The sequence below is a fragment of the Ursus americanus genome, chromosome 12 (assembly GCF_024610735.1).
Source record: "Ursus americanus isolate L20-20 chromosome 12, mUrsAme1.1.p, whole genome shotgun sequence".
In the NCBI taxonomy this organism is placed as follows: domain Eukaryota; kingdom Metazoa; phylum Chordata; class Mammalia; order Carnivora; family Ursidae; genus Ursus; species Ursus americanus.
Window position 1 is genome coordinate 68,019,678 of NC_142138.1, and position 22,731 is coordinate 68,042,408.

General features: G+C 41.9%; 1 protein-coding gene across 8 annotated transcripts in view; it reads left to right on the forward strand.

The window, feature by feature from the left end:
• LOC123802716 (uncharacterized) overlaps positions 1 to 22,731 on the forward strand; it is a 389,246-nt gene that overhangs the window by 338,109 nt on the left and 28,406 nt on the right. Inside the window, exon 1 of one of the 8 annotated variants that reach the window (XR_015726420.1) lies at positions 12,530 to 12,703. The exons of the other annotated variants lie outside the window; for them this stretch is intronic. The gene's annotated coding sequence lies outside the window, so the exon portion shown is untranslated. Of the gene's footprint in view, positions 1 to 12,529; positions 12,704 to 22,731 lie in introns of those variants that run through there. 8 annotated transcript variants of the gene reach the window in all.

The window sequence follows — 22,731 nt, forward strand, 5'->3', positions numbered from 1 at the left end:
ATATATATTTATATTTATATTTTTATATAAATATAAATATAATATATATTATATATTATATGTAATATATATAATATATAAATATAAATATATATTATTAATACATTTTTTTTAATTAAAGGAAAATCCCCTATAATACCATTGCTAATAACATCTTGATATATTTTATTCAGGTGTTCCTTCATAGGCATCTTTCAGAGTCGTAATCATGATATACATACAGTTTGTATCCTGCTCTCTCAGCTAATTCATATATCATAAATCTTTTCCTGTGTTGCTACATGGTTGTCCTATGTAATATTGTTATTGTCTGCATTATATTCCAGCATTGATGATAGGTAGAACTAGAATGCTTTCTGTGTTGGTATTGGGATCTGTATCCAGTCTTCCATTGTATTGCAGAGGCAGTGCCCGAAGACAGTCCATTCATACTGCTTCCCTTGCCAAAGACAGTAGAGTGAATGGGTGGGCCCTGCAGCACCTATAATGGATCAGCACCAAAGAATACCCCCCACCCACACTGCTGCTCTCTAACCTCACTACCCCACCTCCTACCTCTAAGGCATGTGCAGGCCTTTACCACTCTCCTTGGGCCTCTTTCCCTCTATCTGTTCCCTGTTTCCTCCCCAGCAAAAGTCCTCACTTCCCACTTCAATAAATACACCTCCTAGCTCAAATATCCCCTCCCCTGTAAAACTGTCCCTAGCCCTCCCTGTTTCTATACTGGCAGACCAACAAAGAGCTCCCCAACCTCTCTCCTTTAACCTCACAACTTAGCTCTATGCTCCCACCTTTCCTTCCTGCCCTTATTATATCTCAGAGAAAAGTCTTTCCTTTATTCCAATGCTAATCCTTCTGCATTGGCCATTGATTTCATCCCCTTCTGACTTTCCAAGGCCATCTTGCCATTCATTATCCATCTGCCCCCACTCTCACTGTCATTTATTTCTTCCCCTCTATAGGCTTAATCCTCTCAGCCAGCAATTTTCTTCCAGCCTTAATGCACACATGTGTGCACACACACAATTACTTTCTATTGTAGGCTCAAACAAATTTCTCTTTCTTTCACTCATAAACCTCTTAAAAGAGTAGTTTCTCCCTTGCTGCTCTTACTTCCTCAACCCATTACAGCTTTCTTTTTCTACATTTATTGAGCATCTACTATGTGAAAACAATGGGGAAATAGATGAACAAGGCAGTCCCTGCTCCTGAGGAGCTTCTAGCTAGTGGGGAAGACAGTAAATCAAAGAACACAATAAAATAAATGCCATAATAGGGATATGTGCAAAAGGAGCCACAGAAGGCCTGCCTGGAGGAAATTAGAAAGACTTCCTAGGGAGGTGGCATTTGAGTTAGGCCTTGAACAATGAGTTCAGATTTTCCAGGTAGAGACTATACATGTATCTATACAGAGAGAAAGATGTAAGAGCATACAATTGACAGAGAGAATAACTTACTCAGAATGCTGAGAAACCATGATATTGATGAGTATTTAGGGCATCAGCTCAATTTTGGAAGAGCTGGTTCCTGATAAGACTGCTTAGAGAAGAGATGGAGAAAGACTTCTTCAGGCCAGTAGTTCTCAAACTTTGGCATGCATCAGAATCACCCAGGGGGTACTCCTCTCCCAGAGTTTTGTGGTGAGGTATGGGATGAGACTGGGTAGTTTGCATTCCTAGCGAGTTCCCAAGTGATGCGGTTGCCTTTGGTCTGAAGACAACAATTTGAGAACCACTGGCTTAGCAACTTGGCTTCTGCTTAAATTATTCTAGTGAAATTACTTTTAGGTGTCACCAAAGACCTTCAACTGTCAAATGCAATGAACTCCTTCTCAGTCCTCATCCTCCTTGACCATTTTCAGCATTTGACGCAATTGATGATTTTCTCAACTGGTCTTCCAGCTGTCAGTCTCACCTTCCTTTGTACATTCACTATACTGCAGCCCACAGGACGATCCAAAATATAAGTATAATCCTATAACTCTGTACTTAAAACCCACCAGTGGCTCCCATTCCCTGTAATTGGCACCCAGTCTCCATAGGCTGACACAGAAAACTCCTGGCATTCTGGCCACATTTACCTCTTCTCCCTGCCCCAGTGTTGCACAGCCTATGTTCCAAGAATGTCAGACTATAGGCCAATCCCCGGACACACTGTGGGCTCATGTGCTCTTCAGCACTACATACGCACTTTCCTTTGCAGGGCATGCCCTTACTCCCTTCTTTCCTCCACCCCACTCTCCACTTGATCTGTGAAATCCTAGCTCTAGGCCTAGCTCAAATGTCATCTCCTCTGTGAAGCCTTTTTCAGATTTGTTGTGCCTTTCCCTGAGTCCCTCTACCGTTGGTTTCTGTGTATTATACACACCATTTAACAATTAGTTGAACATATGACTGTGATATTGGGACTTTGTTGAGTGCATAGTCTATTTATTATTTTTGTTATTTTCATACAAGACATTCAATATAGATGTGTTGAATGAATGTTGGGTACATAGGACACACTCAATAAATAAGTAGTGATTTAGGTAGGCACCCACTGCCTACCCAGTGGAACCTAGCAGTGGGTAGGCAGGCAAAGAGGAAGAGGACATAAAGACACACTTTGTTAATGAGCAAGAGTCAAATGTGCTACCTCACAACCACCTGACTCTCTGACTGAGAGGTTGAACCACAGGCTTTTACTTCGCATGACTCTCTCTTTCTTTGATGACACGCCAGTTTGTCAGCTCCATGGACTGGGCAGTTATGCAGCTGCCTTTCTTGCTTTTGGCAAAATACTCTCCAAGGGACTTATCCAGAGCTAAGGATCAACATCTGTGGAGACTGAGCAGGAAGCACTTTGGTTACTTGGCTTGGTGAGCGTACCACCAGCAGGCAACTATTTACCTTTTATTCCTGTCCTACTGCTAAAGGAATGCTGGAGATTCTCTGCCTTTAGGAAGAAGAGATCCTTTCCATGCTTCTCTCGCTCTTGCTCTCTCTCTCCCTCCCTCCCTTCCTCTCTCTTTCTCTTTCTCCCTGTCTTTCTGCTTTGCCCCTGTACATTCTGATTGCTGTGGTGACCAGAAATAAAACAGGCCTGGATTTCTATGTGACCAGCTTGCATTCTCCTTGTTCCCTCATACCATCATGTTAAGGAAGCATCTAGCAGCTAATGAGCTCAAAACCTCCAGGCCTTTTGTCACCTAGCCTTTTCCCATCTCTGGATGCAGATACCCCTATGAGAGTAGCCATTTTTCAGTGATTTGTATGTGCTAGGTGTTTTGCCCACATGATCCCATTAGATCCTCACAACATTCCTGCAAGGTAGATGTCTTTATCTCCATTTAACAAATAAAGATGTAACATCAAGTATCCAACTACACTCAAAAAATTTTTCTTTTAAGCCACGCAAATAAGTTAAGCCACTCAAAGAAGTTAAACAAATTATCTAAGGTCAACAAGCTAATAAGCGGTAGGGGTAGGATGCATAAGTGGTAGGAGTAGATGAATCCATATTGTAATAATTCCAAAGTCTCTATGTTTTCCATTATTTATGTCATCTTGGAGAAATGAAAAGGCTATAAGTTATAGAGTCAGCCAATGTCACAGCAGGAATTAAGTTCAGGGTGTTCTGATTTCCAAGACAGCCTACAATTATCTACTATATTGAAGGAATTGTTCAAATGGGTATGTTTGATGTTCCAAGAATTTACAAAACTTAAAAAATACATTGAGGCTATAATGTGAAAATGACCCAGATCTGGAAAAGCTGTCTAATTAGCCACCAGTGTCCCTTGTCTCAATTCTCCTTGTAGTCAATCGTCCCTTTCAGTTACAAGCACCTAAGGAGACCTGCTTCCCTATCCCCTAAAGTAACATTTACCTGTGGTTCAGACTCCCACTCAAAGCAGTGTTTTAAAAATCTTCCCTTCTTCTTTTCCTTCTGGAGCACAAAGTATGACCAAAAAGGAGGGATAAGACCATGACTACAGGCACAACTAGTTTGACAACATATAAATGATTGTTTATTTATAAAACAATGCCAAATTCAATAAAACAATGATGTTTCTTTTTTCTGGTCAACTTGACACTTAAAGAGTAGGTTTTCCTGAATATTTTCCTATTCAACTGGTGCTCTTGGCATTGTGAATAAACAGAGCTGATGATAACATCCATCAGAGAGCTAAGCACACAAAGTGGGTGATAAAGTCAAGAAGAAGCCCAAAACACTATTTACCACGGATAAGCTGCCAAGAGTTGGCGCTAGATTCTAAGTGGACACTGGCTCATCCATCTTCCCCGTCAGCGTTCCACCCCAACAGTGTCATCTCTGCTTCAGCACTCATGACAAGAGAAGGAAAGCAGGAGAGGAGAGCTTAGGGAGTCAAGCACAGGGGATGCATACATAGCATAGACAATCTGACTAAGATAAAATGCAAAGACTTGGTGATAAATTCTTAATGAATGCTATAAGAGAACAAAGAAGAGTATTTTAAAATTCAAAACAATCAACCAAATAAAGGTCATGCTCTAGGAGAGCAAGTAGACACAAATGATTGCTGGGCTTCCTTTGAGCAACATTTTGTTTCGTGTGCTAGCCTACCTCAAGCCCAGCTAAGGAGGTTTTAGAGTCTATTGTTCAAAGACTTGGGAGTTGTTTTCCTCGGATTCTTCCCAATCCTGTATTTTCCTTGCCTCTCTTTTCAAAAGTAGGTTAAGGATGTTCAGATTTCCCTCAAGCATCTGAATGAGTTAGTCACGATTACAGTTGCATCTTTTAAATTGCCCAACCCGTTGAAAGGCTGCCATGAAAGGAGCTTCTACAAACACAAGTGGACTGTGTTTTTCATTTTCTTATGTTGCAAAATGTGAATGAGGAGTTACCTCCAAGTGTGTGATTAGCATAAAAGGTGCTGAAGGAAAGAGGAGGTAGGTGGGCTACTGTCTCAATGGAAAATGTTGCTATTGTTCCTGCAGGAAACAGGTACGTTGAGACTCAAATAAGGAGAAGCTTTCTTTTTTTTTTATGTTTTTTTTATTATATTATGTTAGTCACCATACAGTACATCCCTGGTTTCCGATATAAAGTTCGATGATTCATTAGTTGCGTATAACACCCAGTGCACCATGCAATACGTGCCCTCCTTACTACCCATCATCAGTCTTTCTGCTAACGAATGTGAAAGGGTTTCACATAGCTCAGGGCACATACTAAATGCTCAAAATTTGTTTGCTAGGTTGGAATCTTCTCCATGATCTACTCAGTCAAGTAACCAACGTTGACTGTCTCTGTTTCCTCACTATCCACACTTCTTATGTTCCTCTCGTAGCTTGAATTTCAGCTTCATTACCTAACATGGTGTTTCTGAACCTTTTTTCCCATTATTGCCCTCCTAAAGAGTCTTTTCAGACATTTTTAAATCGCTCTCCCACATGACATTTTAATACCACAGACAAATTGTTTTATCAGTTGATGTTCTGTGTTCATATCTGTACTTTACACATTAAAAAATTAAGTTGCTTTTCATCCCCTAAGAACCATTCTTACTCCTGTTGAGAATGCATGACCTGTCAGACCAGAGTAGTTTGATTTGGGACACAACAGAAGCAGATCACAGAACTAAATGCTAGATGAAATCAATTTGGGAAGAAAATCCAGGAAGATGGCAGACATAAGAGTACGTCTAGATTAAGCTTAGCATGGGTCAGGACAGACAGCAGGCCGTAAAGTTTAGCCAAATAGGACATAGGTTGGAAAAGGCAGTTTTGGTGGAAAACAGGAGAACATGGTTCAAGGCAGGCAGAGGCAGGAGAGTATTGGTCCACTGGGTCAGAGAATGCCTCATACAGAGAAATCCCAATATCCAGAAAAGCTCCATGGAAGGGAAGTTCCTCTCAGGTCTGTAGCCAGACTAGACATTTGCCTTTAATTCTAAAATGCCCTTAGACTGCCAAGCTGAATGTGCCCCATTGATGAAAATCTCTGATTATCATAGGGGAACATGTCAAGTTGGTCCCTGCATTCCTTGAGAACCACCCACTTCTCCCAGTACTTTGATCCCTCTGTATCAGATGAAAGAACCAAGCCTTTCAACCTGACCTGGAACGGTGCTAAGGGGTTTATGTCCTCAGGCATTCATCAGGGTGATCGGATAAGTCTGATTTTCCTTTTCCTCAAGTCATTTATCTTCTGGAGATCCTTCCCCTCCTGACCTAAAATCAGGAGCAGGTCCAGGGCCCTGACTAAGCGCTCTCGAAGCTGTGCTTCCTAAAGCACTTAGGATCTCTTAAAGGTCAAGTCCAATAACCTTTCTCATTGATTTCCCAGGTCAGCATCTCAGTGGCATTTGGTACTGTTGCTCACACTCTCTTCTTTAATTAGAGGTCAGTCATTCTGACTCTGGTCTTCATCACACTCTGCTGCCTTGAGTCTTCTGAACATGCTTTACCAGTGTCTTCTCAGTCTTCTCCTCCCTCCTTCCCTCTACTCAAGAGCATCCTTTATCTTTGGTTCCTTTCTATTGCCTTCTATGCCCATCCCCTCCATGCTTCAATTTAAGTTAATAAACATTTGAGCCCTTGTTATGTGTCTAATACTGGTATAAACAGGATATGGTCCTTGCATACTCTTGTGGAGGAACAGACGTGTATATAACCAAGTGAAACACAATTTGAGATATGAAATAGAGATATTTACAAAATATTTAAGCAACCCAATTGAGGAGGTCATTAATTCTGTCTTGAAGAGATCGCAAAAGACATCACAGAGGATTTTTTTTTTTACTTTGTGCCTTGAAGAATGAATAAGGATTCATAAAACAGAATAGTTGAAAGAAGAGCATTACAGATGGTTGAGGATGGGAAAGGAATGGCATGATCAAGAGGGGTTAGGAAGTCCATGTGACTTGAAGGGAAGTAGGAGCACGTCATCACAATGCCTAGCACATTCACTTTTTAAAAATAAACATAGCTCGTATTTACTTTATGTCATGCACTGTGCTAGGAGCTAACGATACAAAGATAAATAAGCTTCTCCTTCAAGAGCTCAAAGTATAGGAGGGAGACAGACGTGTTCAAAAAATTAATATATGCAATACAAGCTAATCCATGCAGTGATGGTAACATGTATAGGACACAAAATAAACAGTGACTGGCTCTGAGTGGAAGGATTAACAGAGGATGCTTCAGAAAAAAAAGTGTTATCTGAGCTGAGTCTTAAGAGATGAACTAAAGCTTTGTGGTTTGGGAGGCAGAATAAGGGCCCCCCAAAGACACCCACATCCTAAACCTATTAATATGTTACCTTACTTAGTGATAAGGACTTTGCAGATGTGATTAAATTCAGGGAAGATGAGGGGCACCTGGGTGGCTCAGTCAGTCAAGCATCTGCCTTTGGCTCAGCACATGATCCTGGGGTCCCTGGATCCAGCCCTGTGTTGGGCTCCCTGCTCAGTGGGGAGTTTGCTTCTCCCTCACCCTCTGCCCCTTCCCTGCTCGTACTCTCTCTTTCATGCTCTCTCTCAAATAAATAAATACAACCTTAAAAAAATTTCAAGGAAGATGGAAAGATTACAGATTATCCAGGTGAACTCAAAGTAATTATAAGCATCTTTATATAAAAGGGAAACAACAGTGTCTGAGGCAGAGAAGATGTGACAACAGGAGCAGGGGTTGGAGTGACATGGCCATCAGCCAAAAAATAAGAGAAACCTCAAGAAGCTAGGGAAAGCAAAGAACAGATTCTTTCCTAGAACCTCCAGAAGGTGTACGGCTCTGCCAACACCTTGGTTTTAGCCTCATAAGACTCATTTCAGACTTCTGATTTCCGAAAGAGTAAGATAATAGAATTGTGTCATTTTTAAGCCACTAAGTTTGTGATAATTTGTTACAACAGTAAAAGGAAACTGCCACAGATGGAGCAGCAGGCAGGGTGCAGGGGTGGAGAGCATTTCAGGCAAAAGGAATGGCATCAATGAATCATGGAACACATCAAAAACTAAGGATGTACTGTATGGTGACTAACATAACATAATAATAATAATACATACATACATACATACCAAAAAAAAGGAATGGCATAAGCAAAGGCACAGAGGCACAAACTATCATGGCACACCCTTGGGGCAGGAGTTGCAAGTAGTTTAGTGTTGCTTAGGTTCAAGGAGCAGAAGAAAAGACTAGAATGTGACGCAAGTACTGGATGATATAGGGCCTTGTAAGGTGCTACCCTACCGTGGAGCTGAAGTACTGCTTATGCTTAGAAGATAAATCAGGAGGCATTCCAGCGTATTAAACAAAAACATAAAAACACCAGATTTTCAATTTTGGAAGAAAGGGTGAATGGGGAAGAGCCTGGGACAGGGTGACTATTTAGGAAGCTGTTGCAAACATCTTGGGGAAAGTGCCCCAACTTGGACTAAAGCAGTGTGAATAGGAGAAGTCAGAATAAAGAGATATTTAAGACTCAGAGAGTGACAGAATACTGGTGACAAAGACAAAGGGAAGAGTCAAGGATAAACCTAGATTTTTGAGTTGCATCTTAGTGGATAGCTGGGCTGCCTACTGAGATGGGAAAAACTGGAGGATCCTCTCAATATTTCTTAGATTCATGTTTTCTTTATTCCTGTGTCCAGTAAGCTGATTAGCCCCATCAACCTATATTTAGACTGTCTTTAAGTTCTCCTAGCCACATTTTCTAATGCTAACCTTTCTCTTCCTTAATCCATTCTGTACGTTATAGTTAGAACAACTATTCGATATTCAACAGACATTTATTTAATGCCAGGGCCTATTACAGACCTTGAGGATATTATAATGAACAAAGCAATTTAAAAAATAAACTAGCCTACATTCAGTCTAGGAGGTCTTTAGAAGGTAACTTCAGAGTTTTCTAGCACTAATTCACATCTTCTACAATGACTGCTAATTTCCCGACTTTATATCTAGATTTTTTGGTGTGTGCTCAGGCTGTCAACTAGCTTGTCCCAAGCTAAGTATAAGAAGTCTTACAAGCAGGTTGTGATCTAAAGCAGTGCTTCTCATACTATGTGTGGGTTGTTTCTTAAACATTTCCCAACTATTGTGGTCTGATACCTGGTCTTCCTGCACATGACTAGTGCACAGGTCATGCACACCCCATATGACTCCCTGTGTGAATTTCACAGCACCCAAACTCTTCTATACCCACTTGGTGACATGAGTCCACTGATGATGTGCTTATATGTCACAGCATTCTTTATTTGTTCTGAAAACATCTAAGCACTTTTTCGATTTCTGTACTCTCAATTTCAACACTACCCACAGACCACCCTTCAAGTCCCCACATATACTAAATCCCCTAGTAAAACTATTTTGAGGAATTTGGAACAAATTATATGGTGATTGCATTACTTACTAGCCCACTGAAACCTATATTGGCCTTGCTAGCTTACAGTTTTCCTATAAATAGACCCTAGAGTATGTGGAGGTAGGTGAATGAAGAGCTCTTCCACTGCTGTTTGGCACATACTTATTTCCTCTTCTTTTTCATGTTTTCCTTTTACTTCTTTCATCAGCTACCTCCTTAATCTACCCCCAACTCATACATATGAAGAAGAAAATGTGAAAGCTCTTCAATTCTTTATCAAGTTCTTGGTGGAGATGGCTCAACCACTTCAATTTCATTAGCCCTAAGTAGGTAGAGCTATTTAGCATAAATCCTATGTTAAGTCAACTTCAGGCTTATGAACTAGATGAGACAAGGAAATAGAAGGAGCCTTTTGTCTCTGATTCACTGGCCGAATGCTGATGTGGCTTATGCTGGACTTCCTCCAACCACCACCAACTACATTTAACAGCCTTATATTACAGCTCTTCCAGGATTCTTTTTCAATCCTCATTCTCCTCATCCTTTCTGTGTTTTTGACACCACTAATTCTTTCTTCCCTGTGAATAATGTCTCTTTGCCTATGGCTTCCATGACTCCACGTTGGATTTGTTCCTACTTCTTGGTCTATTCCAGTTTAGTCCTTAAAATCTCCTTCTCCCTCTCCTCCTTTCCCAAAGGCCTCATCCTAGACCTCTTTTACTCACTCTCATGATCTCCAGATGATCTCATCCTCTCCTGTGGACTCAGTTATCAACTAGATATACTCATGACTTCCTGAGTATAAGACTCATAATTCCAACTGCTTTCTCAACATCTTCATGTAAGTATCTCACAAATGTCATGAACTCAACTTAATGTTATTTTACAAAACCTCTTCTTCCTGCATTCCATATCAGAACACTGCCATCCATTTAAACATTCAAGATAAGTGCTTGAAAGCATCCTTGACTCTCCCCTTTCCCTCATTCCTCATCTTCAACAAGTCACCACTCACTGTTCCAACACTGTTTGCTTGCCCAATCATTCTCTTTGTCTCCACCTTCACTGCCTTGTTTCAGGCTCTCTCACTTCTCACCAGGACCATTCTCAGTTCTCCAAACCCCCATATCAACAATGTCATACCTGGACTCAGAGATGTCAGGCCCACCCTTTCTAGAGCAACCTCTACTCAGTTGCTGCATTGCCCTTTCTCTTCACAGGCACATTCAGTCATTCATACTCTGAAATATTGACTTTCATGTCTCTTCCTTCTCTAGCTCCTTATAATCCAATAAAAATTCCTTTCTGTAATGGATTACCAGGACTTTCACACAGGGGCCCTGACTGACTTTTGTAGACTCTTCTAGCTTAACAATGAACAAATCACCACATATCAAATGTGCCACCTTTTCCACCATTTCTCAGGCCTCTGTACCTTTGTGCATTCTATTCTTGCCAGCAGGTATGAACCAACCCCTGCCCTCTGCCTTGATAGGGTACTGCTCATCTACGACTTGGCACCTATGCTTTCTCTCCTCCAAGCATGGGCTGGTGCACCTTCCATCACATTGCCATAGTACTTTGCAAGGTCCTCTGTGGGCAGTTCCCTCAAAGGAGTTTTTATAGCCAGATGCTGGACTATGTTCTAAAGGTACAAAGAAGATGGTCCTACTATCAAAGAGAGTCAATTAGTAGAGAAAGACATAAGTGTAAATAGCAAATACATTATTGATTTTTAAGAAGTCAATGTTACAAATTGTACAGGTGCTGTAGAAGTATAGACAGCACACAGTGGACAATAAACAAAGGCAGAAATAGCCAATTCTAATTGTGAGATTGGAGATTGGAGGAGAGTAATGTAAGGAAATACGTCATAAAAGAGACAACCCTCCTGGAAGATGATGAGAGGAGGGCTTTGTGGGCAGAGGACAGCCTGAGCAAAGACCTGGCAGGACAAAACAGCATGTGCTGTTTAGGGAGAAGCAATTGGTCCTCTATGGGTGATCTTGGGCATCAGTATAGATGCAGTTAGACAGGAGGTTGGAGAACAAGTAGGAGGATTTTCCATATAGGCAAAGAGGAGCTACTGCAGGGACAGACAAAATGTTTCAATTCATATCTTTAGAAAGATAATTCTACCAACAATTTAAAGAGTGCAGTATAATGTGCTTTTTTTTCTATTGGATTTGAGCTCCTTGATGTCAAGTATTATGTCTCTTTCATTTTTATCTTCCCAGTGCCAAACGCACACAAGCAATGGGAGAGAGGCTACATGGTGTTGGTACTGCAGTGTGGGTCTGAGAGTCAAGGGAACTGAGCTCTGGGTCAGGCTCAATGAGATATCAGCAACCGGAATCATTGCCAACTGTTCAGAGAGTGGTTTATATAACCTTTGGTTCAACTTGTGCTTCATGGTGCACTAAGCTCTTGACACTCACCTCTATAAACTGGAGACAGATTTGTTATTTGTATTGCCAAATATTGACTGCAAACTTTAAAAAAAGGAACCTCCCTTATAGCATTACAGAATATTAGAGCAAAAGAGAACTGAAAGATGATCTTGAGTAAGCCACCATATTATAGATGAGGAAATTGAAGCACAGAGTGACTTGCTGATGTCTCAAGACATGGTTGTTTGGATAGTAACTTTTTGAGAAATGAAATAAGTGTAGAGTTACTTCTGTGAAGACAAATGGTGGAGGACCATTCTCACATAAGCTGGGCCAGCATTGCCCTACCTTGTTCTTAACAGGTATCAGTTGCCAGTAATGAGAAGGCAACCTATACACCAATGAAGAAAAGATAAAATTTATTTGTGTGCACTAAAATCTTCTATGACAAATGGTATCTTTCATTTTTCTTCCTTTTTTCAAAAGATTTTTAAAAAAGGTTTTATGTATTTATCTGGCAGAGATAGAGAGAGGAAAAGAGCACAAGCAGAGGCAGCAGCAGAGGGAGCGGTGGAGGGAGAGGGAGAAGCAGGCTCTCCACTGAGCAGGGAGCCCAATGCGGGGCTTGATCCCAGGATCCCACAATTATGACCTGAGCCAAAGGCAGATGCTTAACCGACTGAGCCACGCAGGCGCCCCTCTTTCATTTTTCTCATCTGCCATTTTTCTCATCAGTACATAATTCCCTCTCATTTCTCCCAAGTTTGATGTAACACTAGCTTTTACACACTTGATACCCTTAGGAAAAACTGGGAAAAAGAAGTGGATGGGAAAGCATTCAGATTATTTAATAATATATGATATCTTAACATTGCAGTAACTCTTATCATGCTCTTTTCTTCAGCTTCTGGGTCTGTGGTTGGGAGGAAAAACTCATCTCCAGTGACAACACTTCTTCTTCCCATTATTATTTCTTGCACAAGGTACCAAAATTTTTTCTTGTAATCATCTCACTTTGGAGATAAGGAAAGGGACAGCAAGTTCAGCCTGTATATTGGGAATTTTCCTAAAGAATGTTATTTCGACTTTCTTCATGACATAAATTATACTCTGTTTAAATTTTAGATAGTGTATTTTGGTTCGAAATGTGCTATGAATTTGAGAACTTTCTGTTGTGTCATGGTGACCCAGCCAGAAGACTTTTTGATTCCTAAAGACTATTAATCTTATGTCCCCAAATATATTTTATATGCAGTTCAACAAATGAAAATTAGATGCTCTTAATGGGTTCGGGGTAAATGAGCCAATGAGAACAAGCCCCGTTTTAAATAACAGCTTCAGAGATGGACCAGTCAGGGATGGGCACGCTGAGGGGTGGAGAAAGGAGCATTTCAGGAGGCTGAGCCTAGAGGTGGAATTGCTACACTACACATCTTGTTTGTTTAGAGGAGATCCTGAGACCCCAATCCACCCTGTTAGCTTCTTCTCTTAAGAACAAACCAAGCAACTAAACAGAGTCCACGCTTAGCTAAGTCAAAGCCCATGGGGTTACTGGCATCACAGGCTTTTAAAATTCTTTGTAGCAATGAATGGCCTAAATTTTGAAGGGGGTATAGGATTGAGACTGAAATAATACAGACCACAGATCTAGAAACTTTTAAAAGCGACTCCTAAAATCTTCTGTCTCTTGGAATCCTTATTGTTGACATCAAAGCAGAGACTGAAATCTTTTCAGCTAGAACCCATACCTATAATCATATAGCCAAAATTAAAGCCAGTTTAATAGTGAACTTTCATTTAGGCTCCTCCTCTTCTTTAGTCTCCTACTCTTGTCCCCTTTTTCTATGGTATAACATTTTCTTCGATTAATATAATTTGAGTTCCAGTTATAGTAAAGATGCTGGGTGAGGTGCTATATAGAAATCAACTATACACATATACAGTATTCAGAGTTAGAGAGACTATTAACAGAAATCTTCTAATTGTGCCCAACAGTGTTGCTAGGGAAAACACATTCCACTAAAGACAAAAAATTGAGTATTCAGCTCCATTCTATTAAATAATTAAAGGGCCTAGGACTGTTGATGACACCAGTTCTGTTTCATCAGTTACCTTCCAGTAACTGAAAGGAATACTCTTACCTGGGAAAAAGGGCTGATCTGGTGAGCCTACTTGCAGGCTGAGTGAAATGGGGTACGCACCCCAACTTGGGAAGTTTATCGCCAGCTTGCCCTTATGAGTTAAGGGCAAGTGTTGTGTCTTAAAGGGTTATGGGTGGGATCATCTCTCCAGACATCTGCACACTGACCTCTACTCTTGTAGTGATTCAAAATCCTTACATTCTACTGTGGTTTCCCCACTATGATTCATAGTTTGGCCTTATAGGAGAGATGGATCATTCCCTCTCCCCTCTTTGCTGCTTCTACTGATGATTTGAAATGCCCTTGTTTTAGGTGATTGTCAAAGGCAGCAATTTAGGCACACTGTTGCTTTTAGGACTGGAAATCAAAAGCCCTCTCCTCCAACCAATGCCATAACTGTGTATCTAGAAATTATTTATAAGAAAACATAAAGTAGTTAATTTGCTTATCAAATATAAGTAAAGAGTGCCAAGCCAAGCATAGAAAATAAACACAAATAAAAGTATTGTATCAGCCAGGTCATGCTGTCCCCAACCTGACCCCTCTGCCCAAGCTGATGTCTGCCTCCTACAGATGCAGCCCTGCCCAATCCTTGTGCCAATGAGAGCCAGATGTTATTCCAGTTCTTGCTCCAAAAGAGAGGGGAGAAATCAAGAAATAGTTTATTCATACCTCAATTCCCAGCACCTAGTCCAATGCCTGGCACAGTGCCCAGCACATAAAAAACACTCAGTAAATACTGCTTGAATGAATAAATAGGCTGCCACTCCCATAAACAATATCCAGTGAGTTGGGATGGACCTATCCTCCTGAGGCTTCTTGGATTCATTAATCTTCAGTTTCCTTACCTGCCTCTCACCAAGTATGGCTGACCGTCTTGGCTGGCCCTTCTGATCCAGTCCTCTGACCCTGGTTCCCCTTCCAAAATCCCTGGGTGGATCACAGCATAGCCTGCAATACCAGCTGATGGGCCAGGGGTAGGGGGATGGTGGAGGTGGCCAGACCTTCTTTACCCCTGTCCTACAGCTCCCTCTCCCTAAGCCAAGGCCTGTTTCAAGGGTCTCCTATATTGCCCAGGAACCTCCTGATTAACAACCCTGAGTCGTAACATTGAGTATCCCCTCTCCCCAAGGCTTTGCACTGCTTCCTGACTCATTCCTTGGACACAATTGCCACAATCTTCTCCATGTCATGACTCAACTTTGACTCTTTTTGCCATAAGTCATCTTACTCTCATCTGTTTTGCAGTTAAAATTCAAATATGAAATCCACATTAAGATAATTTTGTCATGGATTTGCTCAAAGTTGCAAGGACTTGACTTAATCTGGTCTGTTTCTTTCTTGTTTTTCAACTAGCCAATCTTGTCTTTCTGAAAGAAATTGAAGTTACTTCCCTCTTAGAAGAATTTTCCTGTCCTCATCTGATTTTTATGGGCTCCTTCCAGCAGTGTATTAAACACTCTCTCCCATGCTTCTTACCAATCTGCACAGTTTCTTTCCTTTCCAACCCTTTGTTTTCCGATCCCTTTTCACCATATTGATTAAGGCTTTCGTTAACTCTTGACTAAGCTATAGGAGGACCTCCTATATGGTCTTCTTACTTATTATCCCAGTTTATAATAAGGCCCTTGACCTCACTATCTATGGGGTCCGAGCAAGTTGCTTTTGCTCTAATTTGTTCTTCATCTGTAAAACAGGCTTATTATAGTATATGCATTACAAGGTTATTATCAATATAAGCAAATATCCCAAGTTCTCTCAGGCTATAAATCCAGATGCTAATTAAAAATCTTAAAATGATTCTCATCCTCCCCCAAATATTTTCAGGAAACCCACATAATGGACCAACTCAATGAATATTAAATGTTCTGTGCCAATCACTCATCTAGGCTCTGGGGGACACAGCAATAAACACATGGATACTACTTTCATGGAGTTTACATCCTAGATAGGAAAGGTGACAATTTGTTTTAAAAGAAGAAGAAGGAAGGGCACCTGGGTGGCTCAGATGGTTAAGCACCGATTCTTGATTTCAGCTCAGATCATGATTTCAGGGTCCTGAGATTGAAGCTGTTGTAGGGTTCTGTGCTTAGTGCAGAGTCTGCTTGAGATTCTTTCTCTCCCTCTGCCCCTCCCCCCTGCTCACTCTCCCTCTTTCAAAAAAAAAAGAAGTAGAAGAAATAAGAAAAATTATGGTATGTGAAATGGTGATGAGTGCTGTGCAGAGAAGATTGGGGTGGGGCAGCAGGAGTAGGGGTGTTCAGTTTTATACAGAGTGGTCTCATTGAGAAGGTGTTGTTTGTGCAAAGACATGGAGTGAGTCATTAGTGCACAGAATTTACCTCTGTTCTTGAATCGCTTATTGTCACAGTTAGCCGGACGCCATGATGCTGGCTCTGGCAGCACCACCATGAGCTAGAAGCCCACAGCAGTGCCTCATTCGAGCCTGCATTGTTCCTCTAGTCAATGATGCTTTGAAAAACAGGAAGTAAGAGGGTCCATTTTTGTCAGACTAATTAACATTCAAGGTAAAGTGTTACTGAGCTAACGGAGGTCACGTACTGTTACCTTACTAACAAAAACTTCTTCTGCCACCATGGTTGGCCCTGTGATGCTAGTTTTGTGGGAAATTTAGAGCTGGATAAGCCCTGTGGTGCCTGTCAACATCTTCTTTCCAAGTGAAAAAGGAAAAGCTCTCTTCCTGGAGATGCTACACTCAGTTACCCACTGGGTAATAGGCCCTAGGGCATTACGGAGCTTCACTAAATGACTCTTTCTATTACACAGAGGCCCTTCTTTGTTTTCTTCTGGGAAGACACATACAGGGAAGCTGAATTAGGCCCTACCCCATGACAGCCAGACTGGCCATGACCTTCCAGGACTCAGCCCAGCCTTACCATTGCAGACTCCCTGCCTCAACAGGCTGTGCTCTCCCCCCACTATACCTGCCAGTAATCTGCTTACCTCTGGAACTCCCCCCTGGACATGTCCATGCATGACTAAAGCCCTACCAAGGCTTTGAGTTTTCCCCTCAGCAAACTTCTCAGCCCTCTTGTAAATCAATGGATACCAGTCATTGCTTGAGGGGAAAGGATATTGTCTTACTCTGTATCACAGACATATTTGTCTTAATTCTGGCCCAGCTGGGACTTTGTATTACACAGTAAATAGAAACACTATTCATAAAGTGACTAGCAGAATTCCTCTATGTAGTAGGTGCTCAAAAATTAATAACTATCATAATTATGTAGGTAGTTAAATTATGGGGGATTATAAATTTAGTCTTTATGATTTTAATTTTTCAAAATGTTTTACAAAATTATGTATTATATAATCAGAAGCAAATTCTTAAAATAATAATAAAAAATCCCTCTTGACACCTATCTGTTTTCTTCCCCTCCCTTTCATCTAAACTTCTCAGAAGAAGAGTCGTATACTCACTATTTCCACTTCCTCAACTTGCTTCTGTCTGGTTTCTGCCCCAACCATTCCTCTAAAATTGCTCTCACTGAAGCCACCAACTATTTCATAATGTCATTCCCTCAGGAATATGTGGGTGGGCTGGGAAGGGAAGGCATCCTCAGGTAAATGACAATTTTGAGCACAGTGGATTTGGGTAGAAGAGGGGAGTGGCAAGGGAGCAAGAAGTGAGGCAATTTACATCCAAGCTAAAAGCATGATCCAGAACCAAAGTTGAATCCAAACACTCACCATATCCAAGAGTCAAGCAGTCTAGTTGGAAGCCAACTCACCTAAGTAGAAGAAAGAGTCCAGAAACAAGCCAACTCCAAACAGGTAATAAGCTGACAAACCAAGGTAGTTCCAGAAGGAAGAGTGCAAGGAGATGGCAGGCCCAGAACTCCAAACTCAGCAAGTCACCAGCTGCATTTAGCTGGGCTTTCCTGGGAGTGCCTGATGAAAAGTCCTAACTTACAAAGTCACTTTTCAAAAATGAGAGATGGGCTCCCAGGAGCACTCCTATACTGGATATGTCAACAAAGTGCCTGCCACACCCGACTTCCTCTTCAAGATGAAACTGCCCCATCCACAGCCCCCTGCTCTGAGAAGCAGAGCTAGGTTGTTCTTTACCAAGGGATGGCTCCTGATTGGACCAGGGATTGGCCCCTGACATTAGGGCTGCCCTCCAAAAATCAGAGCTCAAATGCAAAAGATGAATTGGGTGTATCAGATTCTCTTCTTCTAGGATTTGAATTGGGAAACATGGAAATAATAAGGTCAGTTAGCATGGACTCTGAAGTTGAAAGGATGTCATATAATGGAGTAAGGGCAATGGAGGGTCATGCAAACCAAATCTATGAGGAGGCAGAACAGTCTGATAAGAAAGCAGAATTTATGAATAAGCAGCAATCATGCAGTAGAAAAAATACATGAATAGTAAACAGAATTTGTTAGTTGGAATAGGATAGAAGGAAGCAAACCTGCAAAGAGTAGCTCAGAAATGGTGCACCAGTGTTACAAAGATCCTGTCATCTGGCTCAACTAAAAGCCACTTTTCTGCCACCTAGATTTACTAATGCTCCTGTGTTCTTCATCAGGCAACCCCAACTTCCTGGATTCCCTTGCTAAAGCTTGTTGGGCACCCACTATTAGCTAGGCATGGTTCTAGGTGTTTGGGATCCAACAGTGAACAAAACAGGAAAGTAGTTACAACAAACACCTTATTACTTCAGGTAGGGTCTCTCTTTCAAAGGACCAAATCCAAACAATTCCTCATGCCCTCACTTCTTCCCATGGTCAGTTGGTGACCTCAGTCATGGTGTCATAATGAGTCTACCCCCACTTGGGAATTCAATTCATGTTTATCCTCCCTTGTCATTGGGGTAGTGGCTAGAGAATTAGGAGAAGAGAAAAGAATTGAAGAAGCTGGGAGACTAGGCATGGGGGAAGTCAGCTGATGCTGGCATATGACAATGACAGCAGAGCGGCTGAATGCCCAGGCTTTCAGTTAACTGAGATTGGAAATTTGGCTCTACCACTTACTCATTTGGTAAGGCCAATTTTCTCAGCTGTAGATTGGAGGTAGAACATTATCCTCCTTATTGCGTTATTGTGAGGATTAAGTCAGAAAATATATGCAAAGCATTTAGCACAGTGCATGGCCCAGAGTAAGTGCTCAGTTAAGTGACAGCTGTTGTTGCTGGCATTCTTATTATTAGCAGTCCTCCAGGTTTCACATTCAGTAGATAGGATGAATATGCTAGGGGAAAGCTGGATGGCATCCTACAGGCAAACCTTCTCTTGAAGTCCGCTGCCAGCCAGAAGTTCGTATGCTCATTGAGGTTCCTTCGAGTTGGTTCACCCCTTCCCGGGTTCTCTCTAGTGTGAGGGAAAAGGGCACAAGAAGATGATAAGGATGAAAACTATTGTTGCACAGCAACACAGTCCTGGAAGGAGGGAAACAATAAATTCTGGAAGCAAAGTCTGCAGCAGTGACAATAACAGCTTTCTTTGGGAAGCGCAGCTTCTCTTCACTTGAGGTCCAGGTGTCATCATGGTAGCGTACCAAAACACACACCGGACAGGGCCACAGGTTGTGTTTTAGTAGCAGAACAGGTAGGTGGCAAAGCTAATGCTGCATCAGGCCTTCCTGTGGGATGTGCACCACCCTACTCTTACAGAGGCCTTACTAGTATCTTACACCTCTATAAGTTGCTTCCAAGAGGCCCTAGATGTGGATTAGGACCATATGTAGATGTCTGAAAGACAGTTTGGACTGAATGACTGAAATACTCAAGCTAGAATCTTCCAAGGTTGTGTCTCTCTGCTACTCCCTTATACCCAGGCTTACAACATAGACCATCTGCTCTGTGGTTCTGTTGCTGTATGTGTTGCTTGATGGAGCACCCAAGGCTCATAAGATAAGGCAGGCCACCCTGCATAGCATGAGCTAAGCTTCTAAGTTTGTACTAGCTGTTCCAGGATACTGTGGACTGAGTTCTATGCAGACTATCATGCCTCAGGCCCTCTAGGCCTTGGAGACATTGTAACAGCAAGCCATTCTCCTTCCCAAATGAGGATAACAGAGGACAGGCTAGGGCTCCTCCTCAGCAGGATGGCCCCCTCCATCATGTTGACAGCATTGGTCCCAACAGGGTAAGGTTGAACTAGAGTTAGCTGGCTAGAGTTGCCACACAGGTTAGGAGGACAGACTCTGGATCTGGATTGCCCACATTCAAATCTCGGCTTCTACTTCTGAGCCACTTTTTTACCTGTGTGACCTTAGAGGAATTACTCTATCCCTCTGTCTCAGTTTCCTCATCTCTAAAACAGCAAAAACAACAGCACATGCCTCATAGGGTTATTATAAGCATTAAATTTGTTAATATAATTAAAGTCCTTAGACAAATATCTGGCACATAGTAAGTGCCTGCTGGTGCTATAATGGAGCAGAGGTGAAGGGAGTCTTGGGTTGTCCAAAAAATAGTGCCAAGCTCAGCACATCAGGCCAACTTCCTTCTCTTTCTTTAGGAGGTCATTACTAGGTCAGTTGCACAGAAAAGGACAAAATGGTATCTAGGTGTCCTAGGTATTGGAATGTCTAGGTGTCCTCAAGTAACCAGAGGATCTCTTACTCTAGAATCATAGACACCTGGCTACACCAAACTGGAGTAGTCTGGAGACTGTTTTGGAGGTGCTGATGCTTTAGGTAACCCAGGATTCCTGGACTAGAGGATTATATGAGGCACAGCTGGGCAGGGTATATGTGGAGTTGTTTTGAGGATATGTTAGGACATTGTCCAGGAAGTGCAAAAACCTTCCCTAGAAAGTCATGCATGATACTGATCATTTGGTGCTGCCACAGGTCAAGGAGCATCATGATCTCCCCAAACTGTCTGGATACTTCTAGAAAGCCATCTTCCAAATGCAACTGATAAAAGGAAACAAGGTTATAGGCACTCAGAACAATTAATTTCATGGACCCCTAGAGCTGGCCCAGGACTGTGAGGGGACCAGACAGGTTCAGGACCCCGGGAGTCCTAGCAAAGATCTATTTCCTGTTTTTCTTTTTTCACAAAGTGCCCCAGTGCCCTCTTGGGAGGAGTAGAGGTCCATTGGATCCCAAGCCTATGACTTCCTATTGTGTTTCAGGTTATGGATATTATGATGCCCATACGGTTGCCAGGTAAAATACAGGACACCTAGTTAAATTTCAACTTCCAATAAACAGTGAATCATTTCTTAGTGTAAGTATGCACCAAATGTTGTGTGGCTATACTTATACTAAAAATGTATTTGTCGTTTATCTAAAGTTCAAATTTAACTGGGTATCCTGTATTTTTATTTAATAACTCTGATAACTCTTGCTGGGGGGGTGTGTGGTCAAGGGAGGGTGATGGACATGCGCAACCTCCAACTGACCACAAAGAGCAAGATGCTAGCTGGTGCCCTCACCTCAGAGCAGTTCATTCAGTTCAAGTCTCTGAGAGTGAGGCAGTTTTGGATACTTACCCACTCTAATGTTGTAGTTGGCTTACTCCATGGACATCAAGGGCGAGAGCCACTCTATGGACACCACTGGGACTTTCTCACAGCCACAGTTGGACAGTTGTCCAGCATCCTGCTTTCCAAGCAGAAAGGAGAAATCTCATTTCATAAGTGTCCTCTTGTGGCCACAAATAAATCTTATATCTTCATAAACAGCTGGGGCTGGATTAAAAAGTGTGACAACTGGGAGGCTCACCTGAAGACAGAAAGTCTCTTCTAGGAGGCAACCCTGTCAGGTCCCCTCCCTCTTCAGGAGCTTTGAACTTATTACTCAACAAACTTTGCTTTGCTGCCCACCAGAAAAAAATAAGAATAATAAGTCTGCTCTGACAACAGGCTTTGCAAGGTTTGGCAAGGTCTGACCAGCAACCTATGATCTCAAAACCAGCAGCCCCATTGTCAGTAATTTGCCACATCTACAGAGCAGATACAGTGGCCACCGTCTGAGACCACAAATCCTCATTTCCTCTCTGGAAGCCGAATTACAGAAAATTAGCAGGAGACACAGCCTTATGAATTGAGGGACAGTGTTCAACCTCACTTCATCAAGATGGGAGTAGATAGTAACCAAGAGTAGGGATGTGCTGTAAGGTTGGGTTTTCTAAGCTGAGAGAATCGTCCAGAACCTCAGACAAGTACACACAGGTACAGAGTGTAAAATTCAGGTCACTGAGACCCAGAAACAAAGAACTACCCAAACAGGTCAAAAAGTCAAGGCAGTCTCTGGCGGCGGAGTTCAAAAAGAGTGAGCCAGCAACAGGTTGGTGTTTCCAAAGTCAGCTTGTGACTAGCCAACAGTGGTTCATTTTTCATTCCTGGCATTCCAGGTGGGGAATACAGCTGGTAATAGACACTTCCGTGAGGTTAGATGTACTGTCAGGGACTAGGCCTAACTGTCAACATCAGTGGACCTTTCTCAGTCCAGCTCTTCAAGTATTCAGCTGTCCCTGACTGTTAGAAACTCTGTTTGGTGTCACTCTACACATTTGGCTTCTGAGGCTTTGTAATCTTCTGATCTCCTACCTGCTCCTTCTCTGCCTTCTTCAAGGGCTCTTCTTCTTTCTGATCCTTAAATATTCATATTTCTCAGGGTCCTGCCCTTGACCCCCTGCCCTTCTCTTCCCTTTCTTTCCATAGTGCCTGGATGCTCTCATTTGCCAACATTATTCCAGCTAAGCATAACTGGTTGAAATGTTGGTTGTGAACACAAAGCACCTGGGTGCTTTTTTCTTAGCTGTGAGACTTGAGTGAAGTTTTGTGGGTTTTTTTTTAAGCTTCTTTAGGTTTAATATCCTTACCTACATAAAGAGGATAAAAAACACCAACTAGCTCGTAGGACTGTAGAATTAAATAAGAAAATTTAT